The sequence below is a fragment of the Protomyctophum bolini genome (assembly GCF_963924005.1).
Source record: "Protomyctophum bolini genome assembly, chromosome: 4".
Lineage (NCBI taxonomy): Eukaryota > Metazoa > Chordata > Actinopteri > Myctophiformes > Myctophidae > Protomyctophum > Protomyctophum bolini.
In genome coordinates this window covers 4,753,672-4,760,165 of record NC_137865.1, presented here as the reverse complement: position 1 = coordinate 4,760,165, position 6,494 = coordinate 4,753,672, and positions in this window count along the sequence as shown.

The window sequence follows — 6,494 nt, the reverse complement described above, 5'->3', positions numbered from 1 at the left end:
TATGAACTATATAAAACAGTCAAAGCACATATAAGATCCATAGTATTTTTTTGTAAAGTGAAACTTATATAATTTTGTCATTTATATGAACTATATAAAACATTTAAAGCACATATAAGATCCATAGTATTTTTTTGTAAAGTGAAACTTATATAATTTTGTCATTTATAGGAACTATATAAAACAGTCAAAGCACATATAAGATCCATAGTATTTTTTTGTAAAGTGAAACTTATATAATTTTGTCATTTATAGGAACTATATAAAACAGTCAAAGCACATATAAGAGCCATAGTAAGTTTTTGTAAAGTGAAACTTATATGATTTTGTCATTTATAGGAACTATATATAACAGTCAAAGCACATATAAGAGCCATAGTAAGTTTTTGTAAAGTGAAACCTATATAATTTTGTAACTTATAAGAACTATATGTGACGGTAAATCCACATACAATATTCTTAGTAAATTAGTATAAATTGAAATATATATGAACTTATAAATAATTACTGCAGTAAATCCACATACAAAATCCTTAGTAATTGTGTGTTGTCAAACTTGTAGAGTTGGGCAAACATCAGTGAAACCAAAATCTGATAGGATATTGTATAGAAACCATACAATACAGGCCATGTATGTCACAGAGACATCCAAATTAAACAAAACCTAATCTTACAATGAAATAACATGAGATGACAAAATAATGAGTTGTATTCCCTTTTACATTTTATGACTCCTACATTATTTAAGATCCCCCCACCCAGTGCCCCCCCAGCCAGTGTCCTCCCCAGCCAGTGACCCCCCAGTGTGACACCCCCCACCCAGTGCCCCCCAGCCAGTGTCCACCCAGTGTGATGCCCCCCCCCCAGCCAGTGTCCTCCCCAGCCAGTGTCCCCCCAGTGTGACACAAGCCCCCAGTGCCCCCCCAGCCAGTGCCCCCCCCAGCCAGTGTCACCACCAATGTCCCCCCATGTACCTCCCAATGCATTTTATTTTATACTGTTATGGTAACTTATAAGAATCTTCTAAAAAAAACAAAAAACATAAAGAGAGCATATGATGGCAAGTGATGCGGGAATAATTGGGAGTTGATGGTATAGTAGGTGTGGTGCTCTATCTCAGCAACTATCTCCCTGGGGTCTATAGCGCATATGTTATTTTTTATACCTATCATACACTTCACATATAAAAACGTATATATAGTCATAGATAAAACATATGTTTTTTTTATAACTATAAGGTATAATGTATTGGCTGACATATAACAATGTTATAAAAAACATATAAAAGAAGCATACTTTTCTTGTAAATTAAATGGTTACAAACTATAAAATACATACTATAATGGTATTTTTTTTATATATGGAAAGGATATATCTCATATAATTTAAAACTACAAACATTGTATGGAACATGTAAGGAAAATACAGTTTGCCATTTACTTACCTCATAGATCACATACATGTTGTTTACTTGATTCATACATGATTCACTTTATTGTCTTATATGAGGATTGTATGAAAGGTGCCACTTTCAAGAGTTCACATATAAAATCTAGTATGTACTTTACATGACATACATGTAAATGACATACATATAAAATGTAAATACTTACTATTGGAGGCAACAGGACAACATATATGTTTCTTCTACTTTTTTTTCCATATGGGAATGGTGGATTTTTATTGTATGGCGTATTTTATTTTAAAGTCACCGTACCAACTTTGTGGTGTTCTGAAAACATGTTACTGTAAATGACTCTGTGGATGGATACATTGCTCAGTGCCTAAATGATAAAACATGTTACTGTAAATTACTCTGGATAGGCCTACATTGCTCAGTGCCTAAATGATAAAACATGATACTGTAAATGGCTCAGTGCCTAAATGATAAAACATGTTACTGTAAATGGCTCTGTGGATACGTTGCGTGCCAAGTGCCTAAATTATAAACTGTAATTGTTTTAATTTAATAAATGTATTGTTGAAAAGTCTGTCGTGGTTCTGTTGTCGTGTATTAATTATTCATAGTGTTTTCACAGTTTGGCCCAGATTTGGCTCAAACAACAAGGGGTTGAGTTCGTTCTCCCATGCCACAGAAATTCACATTCCTTTACAACTGTTGGTAGGGCGCTACCAACAGTTAAAGAAATGTGAATCCCTACAAAACCGCTCTCAAAGAGCCCTTACAGGTGGCTGCAGTTCAAAACTGGCCCGGTAAAAAGTCAACTTAGCTGGGGACCCCCTGCAACTGCCTCAAGGACCCCTGGGGGTCCCTGGACCCCACTTTGTGAACCACTGTTTTTAGAAGGCTGACTCTGTGTTTCAGACACTATTTGTGTCGTGGTAAAATGAACTGCTGTGAGCGCCGGTCGGGGGCCGGGGCACACATGGGCACCGCGGCCATGTGGCCGACGTGGCCGTATTCAAATATGTATTAACAGTTTGCAGAATTACAGTACATTTCAAGCACAAACTCAATACAAAGACAGTAAGACTGTTAACTGTGAGTGGACGACCCAAGTAAGCATTACACTTGTTTACAAGAGGGTGAGGGTCCACCATGTTCAATTCATGAAAACATTTAGAGACGTACAAATAGACACTTCTTAGACTAATTCTATATATAGTTAAAGACCAGAACAGGAAATCATCATAAAGGAAGCAAAAAGGGGAAAAGAAACATATACAGTGAGGGGGAAAAGGGGGGGAATCAATCTGTTTTTCATTTTTGTATCTTTTGCATAGATCTGCTTGTGAGCCCTGCACGTGTGAACGTATATCGTAGCTCCATAGGCTACTTTAAATACAACTCACAGCTTTCAGCTTCCTTTCTGTCCAGCCAGCTGCCAGATATCACACTCACAGCCAGGCCACCTCTTCAGGTCCTCTGGTCCTACATAGCAGTAACCTCACGTCACCAGGCTTTAGCAATTAGCAGTGATCAGGACTCAGGAGAAACAGCTTGCACTGCAGTGATGTCTTCCTCACTCAGGCCGACCACCTCAGCCCAATATGGTGTTTTCCTTCAAAACAGGCATTGTGAACAGCTGAACCTCGCTCTTTGATTTTCCCTTTTGTAAAAAAGGAAAAAAAAGGAAAGAAACTGACTGTACAGTATGTGGTCCATGGTGACATTTATCAATTATTGCTAAAAAGCGTGTGTGTGTGCAGTGGAGCCTGCCTGGAAAATTACATGGGGGGGGGGTCCTTTTATGGGCGTGGCCAAAAGTGGGCGTTACCAGAAGTGGGCGTTACCAAAAGGTGGGCGTGAACATGGCCGCCAGAACTCTGTCAGATTTTGACAGCTTCAAATTAGTGTTAAAAATAATATAACCCAATTGACTCCAGTCCTCTCTGTTTAATTCACTACAGTAAGCACTTGTGTTATTTGTAAATTGTTCTTAAATTGTAAAAGTATACTGTACCAATTGTATAATCATTTATAAACTGTTAATAAAAATGTATGACAAAAATAAAGTATAGTTGATTATTTGAGCTTGTTTCTAAAGTGTAATTGTTTATGGAGAGTAGGTAACCAAGTGATTAGATGTAAAATTGTGTAAAATTCAGGGATAATGAAAGTTAAAAGAACTCCATGACACATTCATTTAAACCAAAGATGAGGCACTTTATTTAGGAATAAGGAAGGTAGAAGGAAAGCAAAATAAACATTAGATATATGTATATCCAAAGCAATCAGATGCTCGATGGAGGTGCAATAAAAAGTTTAAAAGTAAAGTGAAATGGTGCTTCAAAGATCAGTGGGACTCGAATAATAGAAAAAGGACCGTGATCCGAGCACTCAAAAAAGTTAAAAAATGAGGAGGATAGATAAAAAATAACTTTTAAAACAGCAAACATGTTTTGACTCGCACAGGACTCTTCATCAGGGCAGGTATGATGCAGAACCAGGTTTACCAGCGGCTGAACCCACATTTCCCAAAGTACTTATATGCGGGAGTCATTCCCAAAACAGAAGCTTTTCACAACTTCCTTAAGATCCAAGGCTTCAGTCAGATCATCTTGTATGCATGCATCTGCATCTTCTGCAAAGACTCCTTGTGTATCGCACTTGATTCGTGGCTGTCCAGCATATCAGGGCACTTTTTCCAGTTGTTGACACCAGTAGAAGTGAAGTTGTCTTGTCCATATTTTGCAAAGATGATCAGGTTTCGAGAGGTAGCATACCGGCAAATGTGACAAATCAATCGTTTTCTTGTACTGCACAGTACAAGCCAGGCTCGCGTTGTTAACCACTCTGGATTGCAATAACGAACCTTTTGACCATAGGCCCTGGACGTATCCTTCTTTGCAACAAATGGTTGGATCGGTTTGTCAGTTTCAGTTGAATAAAGACAGCATGTATCGACACATACTGTAGGAACAGTAGTGACAGTGATACTAGCAGCCTCCTCCTGTGACTCGTCTGCCTTAAGTCCTGGTGGCATTGCATTCTCTTTGTTGCACTCGGAAACCGAAGCAGCTTCCACAGGCTCCACGGGTGGCATCACTGGCACTGCTGCTGAAGGCCTCGGCTTGACGAAAGCGAGGATTGACTGCACACACTTCTTCTTTCTCTGTGGCTCACTCATCCTGATAAATGATGTGTGTTGCTTAGCTCAAATGATGCTGTGCTTTATACTGTGTGCTCAGCCTCTGCCATCTGATAGGCCAGGCCAGATATTCAAATTCAAGAAATGGCTTATTGACATTCCATTCCTCCTGGATAGATGGTTGACATCCCACAATCAAAATAGGAATAGGAATTTGCCTGATTGATTGCTATGCATACCTAAGATCATTGTTCCAGACCCCTTAATTAACACCTAGGAATGGAAAACTAAACTGAGTTCAAACCATATTTACATTTTTTTAATTTTAAACTCAAAAGTGCCCCAAGTTGAAGAATCACCCACATATATGTAACTAAAAAGTGCTATGACTACATACAAAGCAATTCTAGTGCTGTCTAGATTGATTTGGTGTGTGTGTGACACAAGTAGGCTACAGCACAATAACAGTGAAGATGCATATACCTACAAGCTGACATTACACCCTATTCAAAATACAGTGTTTGGCAATGACATCTGTTTTACAGAAGCTAAGAACATAACAGTGGAATATATCTATCTATATAATGAAACTATATGTATAAACTATGCATATAACCATGACGTGCTATGACTACATAATGTGTGGGGTCAAACTAGGGGTTTTTCATGACTCTGAATCCATTAAAAGCATTACTTTTGCACAAAAAGCACTTTTGGGTGACACTACAGCTCTTGTCACAACTGGTTGCTTATTTTTCTCGCCGAATTTGGCAACATCCTTTCATATGAAAGCAGGGAATCATATAGCTTAAAATGACAACCTGTCAACCTTGATTCCAATGCCAATGTATTAATACCTGTACGCTATAGACATTCTATTTAAAGACATTTTTTAATTTAGGACTAAAACTGGACTAAAACCTTTTACTAAAATGACTAAAACCCTTAGGAGTTTCCGTCGACTAAAACTATCAAGGATAGAAATGACTAAGACTAATTAAGCATTTTTCCAAATGACTAAGAGTGACTGAAACTAATAAGCATTTCGTCCAAAAGACTAAGACTAAATCTAAAAAATGCCTACCCAAAAACAACACTGTTTACCGTTTGGTTACTAGTGTTAGATTTGTATTGTAATCTTATTCTCAAGCATGAGATGAATAGTTAACATGTAATCACAGTTTGTATTGTAGGCTAATCTTATTCTCAAGCATGAGATGAATAGTTAACATGTAATCACAGTAACCGTCTGTCGCAGGAAACAAAAATATATAAGCTTACATGTATGACATGAATTGAAGCACATGCACCAACATGTTGTACTTTGTTTTAGTTTAAATTTGTATACCATATAATATGTAAATCCAGACACTGAGATGACTCCAATATAGACGAAACAAATGTTTCCATGTATAGATTAATTTAAAGTATATTCAACATACTATTTGAACGGATTGTTATTTATAGGCCTACTCCCCATTCACTGAGTCAATAGTTTCATCAAATATGATGAAACATGTTAAATGTTATAATGAATTGAAAATGGAGGACCCTGATGATGTAAACATCGTTTGTTTATTTTTCCTCGTATCAGGTTTTTTGTATTGACCTGTACTTTTGTTGAACTGTACCCATTCTACAAACTGTGAATAAAATGTTTAATCAATCGTTTGTTTGTGCTTAAAAAATATAGAATACAATATGAAAGTTTGTTTTTTCTTCTTAGTATATAATTAAAAAAATGTAGTCCTCACAAAAGTCTGAGTAGGCTAGATGTTAAAATCTCCCAAACATGTTTGAAAGTGAAACATGCAGTCTTTGTTCAGTACCAGGAGTCTGCCCATGGCACAATCTCTTTGTTAAACAGAAATAAATGTGCATGTGGGTTACAAATTCCATCCTAAAGGAGAGTGAACCCTGCAAAGATTTATCAGTTTTAGT